The following is a 20,126-nucleotide window of genomic DNA, read 5'->3' on the forward strand; positions in this document are numbered from 1 at the left end:
ATTAAAAATAAAACCCAGAAAACAAAATTCATGGTCTAATGATCAACGATGTTTAGAATAATTGTGGTGAACCTATTAAAGATGAGGTTTGGAAACAAGAGAAAATTTTAGGGCACTGGCGATCGACAATCATCGACGTGTAGTCACTAATCCGATATGTATTCACTAATCCGAACCAAGGCCGATCCATACATACCGTAGGCCCGAACCAAATCAAAAGAGAGGCCCTTCGACATGACTTGAACTAAATTGAAAATTTTGTTAATTTTTTTACTCGGGCTCAAGGATAAATGTCGAATTAAAATTCAAACTGACATTTTTATTCAAATAGTTAAGTTGTTATGACGAATTAACAATCATCAACTTAAAATATAAAGTTAACGAATGGTGAAGAGGGACAAACATCAACTTAAAATATGAAGTTAAAGAATGGTGAAGAAGGTGAGGAGGATTAGAAAAAACGCCTAGAACCTAGAGAATCAATGACTTTAATTGTTCGACCGATATGTATGCATTATTCTGAACCAAGGTCGATCCATGCATACAGAAGGCCCGATCCAAAACAAAAGAAAGGCCCTTCTACATGACCTACAAAATTGAAAAATTGTTAATTTTTAAACTTAGGCCTCAATAATAAATGTCGAATTAAAATTTAAAATGACATTTTTATTCAAATAATTAACTTTAATTAAGTTATTAGTAGAATTAACAATCATCAACTTAAAACATAAAACTAAAGAATGGCAAAGACATGTATCAGAAAAAGAAAAAAAATAATATATACAAATCGGAAAAAAAAAGATTGAGGATTATGATAAAATGGCGGAAGAAAGAATCTTGGCTAGTGGCTTCAAGTTTGGGCTAGTTCACTTGGCTAACAATGTGTTTCTAACAAGGAGGTTATGTGTTCAATTCCAGACATTGACTAACTCGTCGTTCTAAAAAGAAAGTCGGTTCAATGATTGTGACGATAGCAAAAGAATTTTCCATAGATTTATTAAAAAGAAAACCCAGAAAAACAAAATTCATGGTCGCATGATCAACGATGTTTAGAGTAACCGAGGCGAACCTATTAAACATGAGGTTTGGAAGAAAGATAAAAAATTTAGGGCACTGGCGATCAACAATCATTGACGTGTAGCCGATCAGAGTCCTCCAATAAACACCATTGGTGGTTCATTACACTGGCAACGTCATGAGGGATAGATGGATGGGAAGTGACATTGTTGGTTGACGCCATGTAGAAGCTTCTTCACGTAAAAGTTCAACTCAAGGAGGTCGTTATCTTAATCGTATAGTGTTAATGCTCAGTCTTTCTACATTACAAACTAACCTGATACTATGTTACCCAATGATTTATGGAGGGTTAGTGGACGTTTAGAAAGGGAAGTAGACGTATTTGTTTCAAAAAGATTGTTTTGGGTTGGAAAATGTAACATCTTGATTCCCAGGTTTGAGATTTATGGCTTAAAAGACAATTCTCCTTTGGGACTAGTCGTGAAGATGGCCTCAGACTCGATGTGTAGGAAGCTCTCTACTCGACGGAATTTAGAGAAAAACTCGACAAGTTAATGGTTGTTTATGAAACCCTAATTTTCAGGGTTTTGCACCCTATTTAAAGATCTTATGACTCACTTTTGGCCTCCCTCATCGTCCCCTCAGTCCAGAGAAACCCTAAATCGTGCCTCATCTTCCAATTTGAGTGTATGTGAGTTTAAAGAGTGTTCTTTGGTGCTTTTCTTGAAGAGGTTTGAAGTTGGTGGTGCATAGTTTAAAGGAGAAGCTTTAGATCCGGGATTTTCATTGTTGTTGCAACCATTTGGAGGTATAAAGTCGATATATTGATCATCCCTTTGCTAAATCTCTTCTTTTGAAAGTTTATGGCCTTATTAGCTTATTTTGGGACCATTCTTGGATTTGAGCATGTTATGAAGCTATGACTTCATGTAACGACCCAAAATTTAGGGCCAAAAATTTCTTTTAATAAAACATTACTTAAAGCAAGTCGTCATTCCAAAACATAAGATGAGTATAAGTTTTCAAAACACATGTTCATTATCAGAGTAAACGTTCCCAGGTTGTCTAATCTGTGGTGTGTGTCATGCGATCACCCCGAGCTCTTCCTCCACTACCGGAAGTACCTGAAACCAAAACTGAAAGCCGTAAGCACGAAGCTTAGTGAGTTCCCCACCCTACCACATACCATGCATAACCACATACTGCACATACTGGGCCACACCCGCTATCTTGGGCCTCACCCCTACCTCGGGCCTCGCCCGCTACAACGGCCCCGCCACTCCAGGCCCCGCCTGGCTTCGAGCCCCGCTCGGATACATATCTGTTTTACTTAGGCCCCGCATGTCACAGGGCCTCGCCCGCCAACAATTAATATCACATAAACATATCACAACACATAACTAAACACATACAACTGGTTCTATCCTAAGGCCTCGCCTATCCTGGGCCTCGCCCATGTACTGCTACTGATGAGTCATGGAACCTCATCCACGTTCCTAGTGGTAGTGAGATACGGGCCCAACCCACCTTCACTCCTTCCCTAACTTGGGCCTCGCCCCTGTTATGCGACTATTGAGATGTGGAACCCCATCGACACTCTGCTATTAGTGAGATACGGGATCTCGCCCACACTCACCTCCCTACCAGGCATATACATGTATCACACAGACAACAAGTATAAACTATCATATAAACAAATCTTTGGGCACCCGCCCGCTATTACTGGACCACGTCCTGAAAATCATACTAGCATACTGTGCCTAGGGCTAACCCCCGGGTCTTCTACTCATAACTACATGGGCCAGCATTGTGGCCTTAGACCCATTCACACAAAGGGAAACTCACCTGCACTGGCTGAACTTGCTGATGATCTCACTAGTTGCTGCCCGGCAACCCACTGAACTCCTGCTCCCCTTGCTCCCCGAACTACCAATATCAAAGCAACACTGAGTCTAACTGACCCCCGAAAGACAACCAAGTCAACCCTGGTCAAGGTCAAAGTCCTGGTCAAAGTCAACCTTCCAGGTCAACCCTACTCGCCGAGTCACCCTACTGACTCGCCGAGTTCAAAATGATCAGATTCTTTCCATTCGCGACCCGACTCGCCGAGTCAGTCCATGACTCGTCGAGTCTGCCGATTTCTAAGTCCTGACCTGTCCAACTCACTGAGTCTTCACCCGACTCACTGATTCGAGTCTCAACTCGAAGGGTTTGGGGTTTCGCAACCTGACTCGCCGAGTCCAAGAACAGACTCGTTGAGTACAAGGAAATCTTCATATGACTCGACGAGTTGTTCATCCCACTCGTCGAGTTTCTCTACAACTTCATGCTACTCGTCGAGTCCACTCAAAGGACTCACAGAGTCCCTTCAGTTCTCCTTACATGCAGAGGACTTTTGAGTCATGCATGGACTCCAAACTGTAGATCTACCCTTCCCAAGCCTATTCCTCACGTAAAGTTGCAAACTTTACGTGTAGAGAAGGAGATCTAGAAAAAATATGCCATAAACTAGGGTTTAAGGCCAAGGGTCTTCAAAATCAACTCAAGGGCTGATACTTTACGGGGTTTTAGATCAAAATAAGCATGGATCTGAGGTAACAACCTCAGATCTGAACCCTTAGCTCGAAAGGTTACTCTTGTGCCATGAATGTCCAAATACACACATAGATCTAGATGCAAAGAAGGGAAAATAGCAGCTTGTTACCTCTAAGATGAACACCACTGAAGTAGATCTCGGATCTACACCTCCTCCTTTGAAGCAACCTTCTTGATCTTCAAGTTCCTTTCCCAAAGTTCCTTCCTCCAAGCTATATCTCTCAAATGATGGAAGCTCACACGAAATTAGGGTTTTCCTCATTCCGACCAGACTCGTTGAGTCACCTTGGCTGACTCGCCCAGTCGGTCGCTTACTCCTTGACCCGGATCCCGTTCGGACTCCCCGAGTCCATCCTTGGACTCGCCGAGTCTACCCTTAAAATTAGGGCTTTTCTTTCCTTTCCTGGCCTTCAAAACTTTGGGTGTTACAACTCTCCCCCACTTAAACTAAACTTCATCCTCGACGTTTACTATACTCCACTGCCTGCGATCTACCTCCAATACCCCACCATTCATTCTAACACCAACTGCCTAACTTTGCTGGCCTTCCGCTCAGTCATTCAGACTAACGTAAATCCTTACCGGTAATAATCTTGAGTGCATCCTGACCCTGAACATCCTGGAAACACATCTTACTCAACCGACAATCTTTCTGGTATTCTCCGAGTACTGCAACATAGGGGTTCACCTCTTCTTTCCTTGCGTGATTTCCTTGCCTTCCCAAGGCAACGCTCCATAACCATTTATCTCCTCTGCCTGTGTGAAGACCTTGTCTTCACCCAATCTATTACTCCCTCTACTCTATACGGGTCATCATTGCCAGTATCCACTTGACACTCTTTCTACTATCATTCGGTGTCGAGCACCCCATGATCGACTAACTGAATTCCACCATACTCTGCATACCCGCACTGCTACTGACTAGAAATCCTGCTACTCCTTATCTGGCTTCCATATGAACTGAGACCATCCTGGTCCCTACCAACCTATCAATATCTGGATTACCGACTCTCACCGATTTCTGACCCAGCACAACCACTAGTCGCTCCCAGCGACATTCGAAGAAACTCCCGCCACCTATACCGCTCAATCTATTCTACCAGGCTGACACTACAATATTCTGGGATCCCCGATCCCCTATCTAGACACAAAGATCCTTACCAGGTCCCACCTGTGCTGGTAAAACTTACGGGCCTCGCCCACGGGTCTCACCCAACCATACTACTGAGCAACCCTGCTCTCAGGTCTCACCTATACTGCTATTCTCATACGGGCCTCGCCCACGGGTCTCACCCGACTATATCCTAGAGCGGCCTCTCCCAAGGTCTCACCTCTCAAGGGCTATATAGGCAACTCATTACCATTCTCATCCATTGCCCATTCCCGATCCATATCTGAATGCTAGGAGATAAGGGCCTCGCCCCATCTCCGCCAACGAAGCTACTATGGAATGCTACGGCTTACCCGCAGTCTCACATCACCTTCTATCACCGTCTGCTAGTGAATGCTACGGCTGCCCTGTAGTCTGACAACACTTTCCACTACTGACTGCTGCTGAAGAAAGCTGAGACTCTCCCGCCACTCATCCATGCTCTACATGCTGCTTCTGCTTCTGCTACTGACTACTAACACGAAAACACCCCATGCTATCAGATCTCAAGATCTTCATTCCGACTCACATGGGTCCTACAGGCGACCCTTCAACTTGAATTCGAACCACAAACTTACCATTACCATTTACACGCACGAACTGATGGGGAGTTTCTCAAACTCCCAACCCTGAACTACTCAATCCCTCAAATGCTGAACTACCTCTTTTCCTTCTCAGAAGTCACATACTCGTTCTGGATTTGCGTGCTCTTACCCTTATTCATTCAAAGGATTCTCCCCCACTTCGATCCTGCTTACCCCTAGCTGCTCAATGAATAGAATTCCAAATCCTTGCTACCATTCCGTAATTAATCTGCTGAGGAATCCCATGCTTACCATAGCTAGGGATCTAACCAGTCCATTTCGAAAACTCATACGGCTCCGAACTAGCGAGACATACCGAGTCCCTCCAAGGCATGCTACAAATACTGCAGCCTAAGTAACCTTCTTCGATAAAACCAATCCCTTAACTACTGACCACATATCCAAGGTATGCAAAAGGCATATAACTCGATCACAATCAAACGGCTCAATGAAATGCTCATACAGATAATGATGCAGAACCATAACAATATAACATCATGCACAAACAGAAGAACTGAAAACGGAAATCGCATACCTGCAACGTCCGGCGATGCTCGCGTCTCCAAACTAGCCATCTGAAAAGCCCTACCTCCTACCGCAGGTGCCTCCGCACGGCCCTGACGGCCGTCTGTAATCCTCAAGGTTGCAGCGGCAGGTGCCATCACCTGTCCTACTGAAAACAAACTGGGGCACTGGGCCTTCTTGTGGCCCCTCTGATTGCAGTGAAAACATATCAAGTCTGATCCCTGAGTGGTGGTAATAGTACAATCCCTGCTAAAATGACCAGTCCGACTGCACCTGAAGCAGCCCGACTCACCACCACTACCACTCCTGCACGCGCGCCCTGCCACACTTTCCACATCGACTGCGGTCCTGATAATCCCTTGTGCTCCGATTCCCTTGATAAGACTTATTTGAGTGTTTTAGCCCTTTTGATGCCAGCTAAGGGTCGGACAGGGGATACCAGACTCGTACTGAGGGCTAATCATTGTATTCCAGTCCGACAACTGAAGAAGCAAGCCATACATAAGCTGTGGGCCGAGGTCAATCCAAACTTATGTTGTGGGCTCGAGAGCAAGCCAAATATGAGCTAAGGACCAGGGAGGGTATGCCAGACTCATACTGTGGGCTCAGGGGTAATCTCGTCTGTAAAGTTGTGGACCCATTGCATGTTGTTATTGATATTATGTGTATTATATGTATGTATTGGTATATTCGGGTTAAGAGAATCTGGTGGTGGATGCTTTGAGCCGCAAGTCAGCTGGGCCGTTTGTTGGAATGGCATGTATGAGGATCTCAGTGGATTCTCTACTGGTGGGATTGATTAGAGAGGCTCTGGCTGAGGGAGTGCGAGAGGAGAATTAGAAGAAGAAGAGGATCAGGCGTGGGATCACCAAATTTTTATAGGACAGTTGTGGGTTGTTGAACCGTTGTGGTCGGGTATAGGTTCCTGTGTCTCGTGGGGTCAGACATATTGAATTGGAGGAGGCTCATAAGTGTCGCTTCTCTATTCACCAGGGGGCCACCACGATATACCGAGAACTCAGACTGAGTTACTAGTGGTCGTGCATGAAGAGAGAGATCACTTGGTACATCGAGAGGTGCTTGACCTGCATGATGGTCAAGGCCGAGCATCAGAGGCCGCATGGCAAGCTGCAGCCTCTGGAGGTTCCCATGTAGAAATGGGAGCAAATCATGATGGATTTTATCACCAATTTTCCGAGAACGGAAAAGGGTTTTGACGCTATTTGGGTCATCGTTGATCCATTGACCAAGACTGCCCATTTTCTGGCAATTCGAGGGAGCTCATCGACCGAGAAGTTAGTCGATATATATATATATTTGCGAGATTGTTTCTCACCATGGGGTTCCGTTCTCTACTTTTTCAGACCATGATGTTTGGTTTACCTCCCGTTTCTGGCAGAAGTTCCATGAGGAACTGGGCACGAGGCTGGATTTCAGCACAACTTATCATCCGCAGACCGACGGCCAGAGTGAGCGGACCATTCAGACTCTCGAGGACATGTTGCGAGCATGTGTCACTGATTTTGGTGGGAGCTGGGACTCCTACCTACCCCTTGCATAGTTCTCCTACAACAATAGCTTTCACTCCAACATTGCTGCTCCGCCATTTGATTTGTTGTATGGGCGGAGATGCCGTACCCCAGTTTGCTAGGGTGAGGTTGTTCATAGGGTCATGGTCATACATAGGTAGTTCTGTAGACTACTGAGATGATTCAGCATATCAGGCAATGGTTATAAACTGCTCAGAGTCAGAATAAGAGTTATGTCGACCTTCGCCGATCAGAGTTGGAGTTTCATGTCGGTGACACGGTATTACTGAAGGTCTCACCCTAGAAGGGTGTGATCCACTTCAGGAAGAGGCGAAATTTTGGTCCCCGATACGCTGGGACATTTCGTATTATTACCAGCATTGGCAAGGTGACGTATAGATTGGATCTTCAAGACGAGCTCAATCAGATCCGTAGCACATTCCACGTTTCGCAGTTGTACAAGTGTGTATTGGATGAGGATGCGGTTGTGTCACTAGATGACATTTAGGTGGATGAGCGCCTGAATTATGTTGAGAGGTCGGTGGTTGTTCTGAAAAGGAAGGTGAAGATTCTACATAACAAGGAGATACCTTTGGTAAAGGTACAGTGGCAGTATCGGAAGCGATCCGAGTGGACTTGGGAGCGGGAAGCCGAGATACGGGAGCATTATATGGATTTGTTCACCGTAGCAGGCTTTGTGGAAGAAGCTGTTGGGTTTTGAGCATTCTAACACTCCTATGGTGTACATTCAACCCTAAGTACCTTGGATTTATGTTTTCTCTATTATACATGCAAATAATCAATATTACAAGGTATCATCCTAACTAGAATATTATGGAGTACATGTAATATAAAATCTAGTAGAATGACATACCTTTTGATGTAGCTTGATTCCTTGGACTGTAAGAGCTTAGTTCCCCAAGTATTGCACCTCAAATGGATCACACAACAACACCAAAAATTAGAATAACTTGAGAGAATGATACTTCCACTCACAAATCGGCTAGCCCTCTTGTATCTATCACTAGTGCCAATTTTATGAGCTAGAGGGGTCCTTATATAGCGTGGCTATTAGGGTTACACTATGTAACTCATGACTTTCCATATTCCTCATGATCCATGGGTTTTAACCTCCATGAAGTATCAATGGGTCACCATATGGGTTTAGTCAAACATGAAGAACTATGGATCATAAGCCCACTTTATAAGAATGAATTATTTACACAATCAATCCTCATATATTTAATTAGTCTCTTTTGATCACAAAATTAATTTCAAATTAACTCTTGATCAATACTAATTAAATAACATGATTTCATATTAATATATTAGAACTTATAATATATTAATAGATCATAAAAATCCTCTTCTCACAAAAATTATATCCAAATTGTTCTGATGCCATGCAACCCAAATGGACCATGTCCAATCGCGTCAAGCACATACCAATTATAGTCATGGACTTAGACATTAATCCAGAAGTCTCCCACTTGGATAAGTCTAATAACTATTATTGCAAGTACGACTTCACAACCCAACTAGCAATCCTAGCTCTTAAAAGCCGTTGTCGAACTCTGAACAAATCAATGGCGCGTCCATTATATAACATCCCAAAAATACTACCCGAGAATTTTAGTTTTAAAATCATTAATCAACCATAATTCCCAAGTCATAAACATAGGTCATATTATCAAATCACAATATTAATTAAAACATATTTATTTTATCAGACTAAACATCCTAGGCTGAATAAACATTGGTGTGTGCCATGCAATCACCCCGAGCTCTTCCCTCCGCTACCGAAAGTACCTGAAACCAAAACAGAAAACCGTAACCACGAAGCTTAGTGAGTTACCCAACCTACCACATACCTTGCATAATCATATTATGCAAGCACTGGGCTACGCCCACTACTTCGGGCCCCACCCACTACATCAGCCCCACCTGGCTTCGAGCCCCGCTCAGTATACATATCAGTTTCTCTTAGGCCCAGCCTGTCTCTGGGCCCCGCCCGGCAAGCATATACAAACATATAACCATAACATATAACACATAAACTAGGCATACCCTACTGCGTTACTGTTCTGAGGCCTCGCCCCTGTCCTGCTACTAGTGAGCCATGGAACCCCGTCCAAGCTCCTGCTAATGATGAGATACGGGACCTCGCCCACACTCACCTCCCTACCAGGCACATACAAGTATCACACAGACAACAAGTATAACCTATCATGCAACATCCCTTGGGTTCCCGCCCAGAATCGGACCTCGGTCTGGAATAACATACTAGCATACAGTGACTAGGGCTAACCCCCGGGTCTTCCTACTCATAACTACATGGGCCGACATTGTGGCCTTAGACCCATTCACACAGAGGGAAACTCAACTTGCACTGCTGTGGTCCTGCTAAAATCCCTCGGCTGGTTGCTAGCAAATCCTCAACCTGCTGATCCTTCGGCTTCCCGAGCTATCAATACTAAAATACCCTTAGTCTAAATTCCATAATCTCCCTTAGGGTAAAACGACCATTTTACCCCTTAATCCAACTCAGCCCCTAACTAAGGCCCAAAACCAGAATGTGAAAGGCCCAACACTAGATAAGCTTCCCAAGCCCAATAGTGGTTCACTAATGACCCATTTTTCTATGGTGGGCCTAATACCTTAATGGGCCTTATCCTAGGCCCAAAATATATCGTTGGTCCACATTAATTGACTCCTGATGGCCCACCATTGCCTAAAATCCCAAAACACAGCCCACATCAAGGCCCGTTATGCTCAAATCCCAACTCTGATGAGTACACTGGGCGTACTCCAATGTACGCTAAGCGTATTGGCCAGCTAGTGAGTACAATGGGCATACTTGCACGTATGCTGAGTGTAATCCTCCTATTAAGACACTTTTCAATTAAGTTCTTAATACTCCACTCTAGGGGCTACCAACTCAGATCCAGGTCCTTACTGAAGTCTTAAAACATAAAGTCACTAACTTGGTGACTTGCAATCCACCAAACAAGCTCAAACTCAAAAGGTGACAACATGCTTTCATTCCAAGGGCTATATCTCATGCATGGACACAAATGAGTCCTAAAGGTTGGAACTTTGCTGCTTATGGGACTCATATGACACTAAGGGTTGCAACCCTGGACCTAGAAGGTAAGATGTTCCATAAAAGTCCAATCTTGGGACCCAAAAGACCCAAAACTTCCATTATCATAGATCTAAGCATACTTATGGAAAGTTATGAACTTTGTACCTCCAAAGAGTCCCAAATGATGATGTTATCCTAGATCTATAAGCTCCGGCCACCCAAATCCTTCGTTTCCAACTTCATCTTTCTTCTCCCAAGCTCTTCTTTGCCAAATTAAGCTTCACAAGGTCAAACACACACTACAATGGAGGAAGAACGGCTATCTAGGGTTTCTCTGAGGTTGAGGGACAGATATGGAGGCTAGGTTTTGGGCTATTATGTTCCTTTTATAGTGGAATGCCCTAAAATTAGGGTTTTGAGACTTTGAGCGTACGTCTCCGTGCACCCACGAGGCCGCGACCATGCATCCCATTACGCTGGGCGTACCCACGCACCTCTTACTTGCATTCATGGCTCTTCTTGCCAACTTTTACCATTAAAGGACCAATATTGTCAACATCTTCAAGGCATTGCAAATCCTTCGTTCTGAGTCCGTTTCTGACGAATTTTATATCCACAAAAAGGTGGCGGGAAGCCCTACGCTTCAAAGAACACATCCCGGCACAAAACCTTCTCGAATAAAACTCAAATCCCATAAGAAACCGAAACACCCCTAGCCTTGGACTCTGAGATCCATAAACGATTACTTTTAAGAACATGGCATTACAACTCTCCCCCACTTAAATTGGACTTCATCCTCCAAGTCTGCTACCGCTAACTATCCTGCAATCTTCTTACAACCTTCTTGCCCGATGCATACATAACTTGTTGGGTTCGATCCCCGAAAGACTCCTACCATTCTTCTACCTTCCAGACTCTCCACAACTAATCTCTGAATATAAGAACCCCAAGGACACTCTATTCGCCAACATTACTGAGAACACAACTCTTACCCAACCGACAATCCTTTCTGGTACTCCCGAGTACTTATGCAGGACATCCTAAGGGTCTACCCCTTTTTCCTTTCATGTTAACCGGCCTTCCCAAGGCGACTTTCCATAAGCAACAACCTCCTTTCTCTGTGAACTATATACCCTTTGCTGTAACTTCACCTCCAGCCACTCCCAGTGTTGGTTACTCACTAATACCCACTGAATACTTCCTCTTATTATATTATGATTCTGAAAACCCATCCCAACGAATGGATCAGATAATCCTCTACGTAAAGGATTTGTCCCTGCAATGGTTAGACTCATACGGGAGCTATGCAACAGGGTCAAAACCTTCCCTCTGAGATTATTTAAGCCTATGGTAAGAGGCGTAGCATTTCTCGGTCAACTAGTTGTCCCTTGAAAACTTCTTTCATCATTAATGCCCTTGACTGAAGATTATGATGTCTCTTACCCGCCTTCCGGATGAACCGAGACCACCATGGTCCCAACTATTCTACTATATACTGGGTTAGCGGACTCCCACCGGTTACTGAACCCAAGCTCAATCGCTCCCAGCGACTCTCGAAGAAACTTCGGCTATCTAAACTGTTCTATCTAACTTGCCAATCAAGATCTACAAATCCCGGGATCCATGATCCCCTATCTTGAGCGTAAGTTCTCTACCAGGTCCCACATGCACCGCTAATAACATACAAGCCTCGCCCACGGATCTCACCCACTCTGTCTTGGAGCAGCCTCTCCCCAAAGTCCCAGCTTTCTAGAGCTACACAGGCCAACCCCTACTAATCTCCAATGATCTATCCTTTCCTGATTCCTATCATGCTAACTAGAAGATATGGGCCTCACCCAGAATCTGCTAACTAGGTGATACGGGCCCTCACCCACACTCCTCCAACTAGCTACTAACGAGTGTTGCGGCTATCCAGCAGTCTTACCATGCTCCACATGTTGCCTCAACTACCGACTACTAATATGAAAGCATCCAATGACAGACGTTCACACAATCTACACCTTGACTCACCGGAGCCCTGCTGGTGATCCCCCGACCTAGTTTCCCAAACCATCCATTGGCTACCAAAAATATGAGAACTTAGCGTTGGATAGTTTCTCAAATTCCCAACTCATGCACTCCACTACCCACACAACACCTCGGACTACTTTCCTTCCCTTCTCGAAGGTCATTGACTCCTCCAGAGTTAGTATGCTATTGCTCCTGAATACTTGGAGGGTTCTCCCCCACTTTGATTCATCTAGTTTCTTACAGCTCACTACTTGGATAGGATTCCCAATCCTCCCAACCATCCAATAACTAATTTGCTGGTAACCCAACATTTACTGCTGCTAGTGATCCAAAACTGACTAGTATCAAATTTGACCCACTTTTGAAGATTAAAAAAAATACTTCCAGAGCCCCAACCACACACTTGCTACAGTGACTACATCCTGAAAACCTGCTCTTAAGGGAACATCTTCGAACTACTACACCAACATCTAAGGTATGCAGATGACATATACCCAATCACAAGCAAGCCACAAAATTCTGAAATAACTTTACCAATATCGATGCAGTACTATAACAATAAAATCATAAACAAAAGATGAATTTGGACACATACCAACAGTCTATTGCGGTTCGATCTTGACTTTAAGTGGAACGATGGGCACTAGAACCTGAACTCCTTCTCCCTACCGGAGCATCTGTGATGAAACCTGAGCTACTCAAACCTCCTTGCGGGGGCAATTCGCCCTGATGTGACCAGGTTGATGACAACTATGGAACAACTCTACCTCCAACATGTATTCTTGGTGATTGTGACCCTTCCAGCCATACCTGCTGCAGTTAGACCTAATGCGAACATTCTCATGTGTCCTTTCATCCCTTGCACACCCACTATGACCACTGGGGTCTGTGGCATCAGTTATGGCATCCAACTGATAGGATTGTCGAGCCTGACCAGAAGTCTGCTTCCTCTTTTCTAACTACACATCTAAACCGATCTCTTGCTCTTGACTTATCCCGACTACCCCATCAACCGCCTGAATATTCGCTATCTGACCTTGAAACCTAACGGTTACCATGTTAGTAACACGCTCAATAATGTCGGGTAACTCCTCGCATATGGCTCATGAAATCTCCATAGCGATCCAATCCTGTAGTGGACTCTCTTGAAGGCAAGGCGTGTAACCCACCTCCAATCCCTGATGACAAGAGCTAATAACGGTATCCTCCTTTCCGAGGTATTGCATAGATCCATAAGCATTGTGCCCCTGATGGGCCTCTAACTTCCCCGTAGATATCTCGATCCGGAAGGCCCCGAGGAGGGTATCAATAATCTCCAAAATTCCCTCCTTGATCGTATCAAAGATTAAAGGAGTTTGGTCCAAAATATTGCACGTAATCTCAGCTGATACAAACTCTCTTATCTGCTCCTCGAGCTGACTGGTTCCTGAACCTGAGCCTGACCCCTCTCCGGTTCCTAATCAGCCCACTGGTCTCTCACGCAATGTCACTATGCTGAAAACATATCATAATTGTTGGATAAGGTGTCTATGTCCATAACTATTTCTGGTATGTACTTGACCCAACCCGGTATGGTCCATTTGGGTTGCATGGCACCATGCATTTGGATAAACTAAATGAGAGAATTAACACTTATGGTTATTAATATATTATAAGTTCTAATATATTAATAATATTATTTAATTAGTTTGATCAAGAATTAATTAAGTGATCAAAAGATAACTAATTAAATATATGGGTTGATTATGTAAATCATCCATAACTTATATAGTGGGCTAAGAGGCTCCATGGATTATCTAGTTGGGTTTCACCCATAGGATGCTCCATGGAGTTAACCTATGGATCATGGAAATGAAGAGTCATGTTCCATTAGGGTTGACATGTAACCCTAATGCAACACACTATATAAAGCTCATGTTCTCCCAAAATCGGCACACACATGCATTCTTGAGGGCAAGAGATGATTTTTGAGTGTTAAGATTCTCTCCAAGTTTACTCAATAGCATTTCGTCTTGTGTGAAGCATTTGAGGCATCACACTTCGGGTGCTAGGCTCACAAGGTTTCAAGGAATCGAAAGCAACAACAAGGTATGTTATTCTATCATACATTTAAGTTAAAAATGTTCCCCATGTATGCTAGATAGGATCAAGAACCTTGGAAATCAACTTTGCATGAATTTTAGACAAACATAGATATAAGGTTATTAGGGTTGCATGTACACTTAGGAAGTGTTAGAATGCTCAAAATCCATCAGTGGTATCAGAGACAAGTTTGTTTGTTTGTTATTTGTGCAAATTTGTGTTAAAAAATCAAAACAGCTTGCTGTCTGATCAGTGAACTCGCTGAGCCCTAGGGGGGAATCGACGAGTCCAAGTGAAAATTCATCCTACTCGTCGAGTAGGTTCATGCACTCGACGAGTAGAAGGCCCTGACAGCAGATTTTCAACTTTTGATGTTGGAAATGGACTAGAAACATTACCCTAAACTGTTTTGGTACTTGAAAACCTGTTTTAGATGGTGTAATGTTTATTCTAATCCATTTACATTGGCAATTATAAAAAAATTACAAGTTTTAAGAGTAATTTATGATTCTTGAATGTTCATATTCATGTTATTGAACTTATGAAGATTAGATGATTATAGGAATTGTTTGTAACCTACTTGGTAGTTTAATTCATGATCATAATGTGTTTTAATGGAGTCCTTAACTTGTCCTCAAGTTATGGAAAAACCAAAGGTCACACTTTAATAAAAACCATTAAAAGAACATGTCAATGGGTTTTTAGAGTACACTGGGTGAACACATCATTTACAAACACCTACAGTTTGCGAGCCTGCTAGTGTTCCACCAGACCATTTAGATTAGTCTATGGTTGTCATCCATACTCTGCTAGATGACGGGGCCAACGCTTGGGTAAAGGCTTCTCTCATTTTCACTTCTCATCCTTATCTCATGATCTATATCTCCTTTTATCTCATCATCCAACTCATCTTTCATCTACCCATCTTTAACCATTGTAATTTATAGGTATTAAATACGTATAGAGGTTAAATCATTTAAAACATGTATAATAATGTAGATCCAACATAGATAAAAAGTATATAGATAATATGCACACATAGCATGTAATTCTTATAAAATACTTCATATCTATGTATAAGATGAAAGTAAATACGCACTCACCTGTTAAGGTGGTGATTCCGAACTAAGACAGTGCTTCACTTCTTAAAAATAATTTCCTTTGATAAAACCTTGTATCATTACCACTAGATTTTAGTCTAAGATTCACCGAGATTAATTATGAGTCTTGTTATTATTATAATTATGTAAGTGTTAAACAATACGTCTCAACTATTATGTATAGACAGGGGCCAGACATGAAACACCAGAGGGTAGGACCATTTTAGCACTTAAGCAGTTCTGAAATCCAACAACCCAAACGACCCTTCAAACCGGATTCCCCGTACCACGAGTAGTTAAAAAGGCATTATAACAACACTTTTATAACTTGTAATAATAGCCTAAACATTTATTATAAGGTCCTAATAAGATTACTATATTTAAATAAAAGCTATATCTAAAATAAGGTACACGTATCTTACCTACGAGGGGGTTTGTCTAGGAGTTGGGTTCTGCAGAGGAAGAACTTCCATGCCAAAAACTCTTCTTCTCAGAGCTTTCTGGCGCTCCGGGACTGGCCTCTAGCACATGAAATTTGCTAGGGATTGGGAAGGAGAGGTTTGGAGTATTGAGAGAGAAAGAAGGGTGAAGGTGTGAGTTTTGCGAGTGATCTATGCCTCTATTTGTAGGCTGTCTAGGGGATCTCCACGTCGTGAACTCAAAGTTCACGTTGTGGCCTTGCGTCGGTTCCAAGGCTTCGCCTAGTGCTGATACGTGGCGCTAGACGCAGGTAAAATAACCAATCTTTAAAAATTCATAACGTTCACATACGAACTCCATTTTTGACGTTCATTATATCCACGCATAGGCGGAACCACTCACTCCAAGTCTGCAAAATCTTAGTTATGCACAACCCTGATGTACATACTAAGCCATCATAGCTCACCTGAACAAATCTTTAGTTCTCATGTAAATATTTTGACTTATTCAGACGAGTGAGTTATTATAATAACTTTTAAATGTTTTCCCCATTTTTTAATCTTATATAAATATAAATTAAATTTTAAATCAATTCTTATTTTGAAGACGTACCACTAGTCGCGGGTGATTTCGGGGTAGCTTCTCCTGCGGTGATCACCAGAATTTGTCCATCCACGCCCGATTTCTTTGTTATCGGGAAGTCCTTCTTCTAATGCCATATCTCGCCACACTTATAACAAGCCTGGATTATTAGGAAGATTGGTCGTGTCGATGCCCTGCAGTAATGGATGGTGTGCCCCTTCCTGTAGCAATTCTTGCACTGCATCTCCCGGAAAGCTCTGATGTGGTGGTAGGTGCATTTGTCGCAATTTGGAAGATTTCCTGAATATTGGTTGATGGAGGTTGTAGTGGCAGATGAAGTGGCATATGTTGTGGCTGTTGTTGTGACCGCAAGGGTAGTCACAGGCTGTCGTCTCTTGGTAGAACCTTGACCCGGCTTTTTCCCCTTTTTGTCCCATAACTTTTGTTTCTGGTTCTTAGGTTTGTGGTCTGGGGTGTCCTTGTCAGCAGACACTCGCGAGTTCCCTTGATTGTTATTGTGATTTGCAAAACTGGAACTGCTTCCTCTTCCGTTGGCGTTATTATCCTGAAAAGTAGCGGAGTCTATCTGTAGAATTGGTGCCTCGCCTGCGGGTTGGTTTCCTCCTGGTGAAGACATGATTCTGTTGCATGGCGAGAAATAATTTCGTGAGTAATGATGGTCATTGCTAGTTGTATTCCATCAACTTAAATGTACTACACAATTTCACGCTTTGCTGGACTATTCTTAATGTTTCTATTAATATTTCTGAGATATGTCCATGGTAGTGATTAGAAGTAGGTATTGTATGAGTTATATTTAAACGAAGTTATCCATGTTTTGAGTGTATCTTGTTCTAACTTTCATAGGGTTTTGGAAAATAATTCATAATGGGAGTCTATATAAAATAAAATTTATGAATCAGAAGTGGCTATCCTTGAATGAATTTCTGTGAATTGAATAACTGATATTGGCTGCATGAAAAGAAATAATCCTAACACATAGTGTGAGTAGCGAACTCACTAACTCACTAAGACAATTAGGGTTATTATTTATTATTGTGACCCATAGTAATCACCTTGGTTACTCCTTGACTCCTTTGCTAACTGCTATGATGGAGTGGTTACTGTGACGTCACCATTTTCATGGCCTTAAAAGACCAATTTTTGTTTATGCTTTATAAAAATCAGAGCACCTCTTTTAATAAAAATGTTGCGGAATTTGTTCCCAGTAAAACATGATAAATACGTTATCAAAGCATTTCCGAAGAAAAGTATTTTTATTCATTTTAAAACATTTGGGATGTCATCGTCAATACAGAAACATAAGCATAAACATAACTTACATTCATTATCACTAGTGATTTATATCTCCTTAATATCTCAGTGTAATGTGACTTCATATCAAAACCTGTGATATAAATAAGCTGAGTGGGTCAGGTTTGGAAACTTGGATAGTACATATGGTTTTCAACCCACAATAATATAACTATTATGTTTAAACAATCAAACAATCAACCCTATTATCCATCCCCATTATCTTCGTTACTCTCAAGAATTTAACCTAAGACTCATCTATCCCGCCTTCGTTCATTCTGAAGTCCTTTGCTTCCAGGGTTATAGGACTGGTGTTAAGTCCATCGCAGCCAATGCTCGTTCGTAAAGCACTAATTTCATAGCTGCTAAAGTTCATTCATCGGGTACTAAATCCATAGCTACCAGTGTCTAGGTACTAAGTCCATAGCTACCAACGTTTATCTATCAGGTACTAAGTCCATAGCTACCATCATTTATTCAAAAGACACTAATTCCATGGTTGCCAATGATCACTCATATCATCTTTTATCTCTCATCATTCATGTACCCATGTTATACCCAACATATTTGTAGATATAAAATACGTATACAGTTTAGATCATTTAAAACTTGTATAAAATCGTTCATCCAACATAGATAGCAAGTATACAGATAATATGCACACATAGCACATAGTTTATATAAAATACTTCATATCTATGTGTAAGATGAAAGAGACCATGCACTCACTTGATTATGTGGTGATTCCGAACTCAGACAGTGCTTCGTTATCTCAAAACAATTTTCCTCGACAAAACCTAGTATCAATACCACTAGGGTTTAGTTTTTAACGTTAACCACGACTAATTAATAGTCTAGCTATTATTACTATTATATAAGTGTTAAGTAACACTCAATATTACTCATAATAATAGCCCAAATAATTATTTTAAGGTCCTAATAATGTTACTATAATTAAATAAAAGCTATATTAAATATAGTATAGGTGTAGCTCACTTACAGCGGGTCTTTATTAAAAACCGGGCTTCGCTGGAGCAACGTTTTCTAGCCGAAAGGTTTTCTTTTCGGAGCCGTCGGTCGCTTCGGGGCTTTCTTCTTGTGCTAGGGAGGTTCGCTAGACTTAGGAGGGGTTTAGGGAGGTTAGAGAGAAGTTAGAGAGAGAAAGAAAGGCTTATGGTGTGAAGAAATTATGAAGAGTTCATCTCTTATTTATTGGAATTTTATAGTAAAGTAGTCTCCAATTTTCGTATATATCTTTCGCGTACAAGCTCATTTTTCTATGTTCTTGATATCCACGCATTGGTATTTACGAGTACTACAACTTTCATTTAGACCCCGTCGGCTAATTCTCTTTGTATCTCAGATTTACAAAAACTGTATCGTATTTATCGCGCACAAATAGTAGCGTCTAAGATTCATCCATATCTTTCACATACGAGCTCTATTTCAAACGTTATTTATATCCATGCGTTGGTATTTACAAGTACTACAACTTTCATTTTGACCTTGTTGGCTAATTCTCATTCTATCTCAGATTTACAGAACTGTATCGAATTCGCCGCCCTCGAAAAGTAGAGACTAAGATTCGTGCATAACTTTCACACACGAGCTCCGTTTTTGACGTTATTTATATCCACGCGTAGGTAAAAATAAAATCTACAACTTTTCTTTTTTACTCCATCAGCTAATTCTCAACTGATCTTAAATTTAATAGTAGGAGGGGATTATATTGTTAAATGTCTGCGTAAAATTTATAACTTTACATACGGACTCCGTTTTCTTCAGTCTTTTTACCGTTGAGTTCCTATTAATAAGATCTTCAATTCTCATTTAGGCCGCGTAGGCCAAAAACCGTTCGATCTAAAATTCGAGTTTTGGGTTATGCACTGCTAAGCCAAATCTTAGAAAATTCATAACTTCCTCATACGAAGTAAGATTTTGGCGTTCTTTTTTTTGTATGTTCTTGGTTTAACGTATACTACAACTTTTGTTTAGACTTCTAAGGCTAAAAAGTCCTCCATCGTAAATTCACTATTTAGGTCTCCCGTTGTCGTACGAGTTTTGCCATAAAACTTCGACGGACCATAACTTCTTCATTATAACTTGGATTTTAACATTCTTTATATGTAC

Source organism: Lactuca saligna, chromosome 1, assembly GCF_052625555.1.
Source record: "Lactuca saligna cultivar CGN05327 chromosome 1, ASM5262555v1, whole genome shotgun sequence".
NCBI classification, from domain to species: domain Eukaryota; kingdom Viridiplantae; phylum Streptophyta; class Magnoliopsida; order Asterales; family Asteraceae; genus Lactuca; species Lactuca saligna.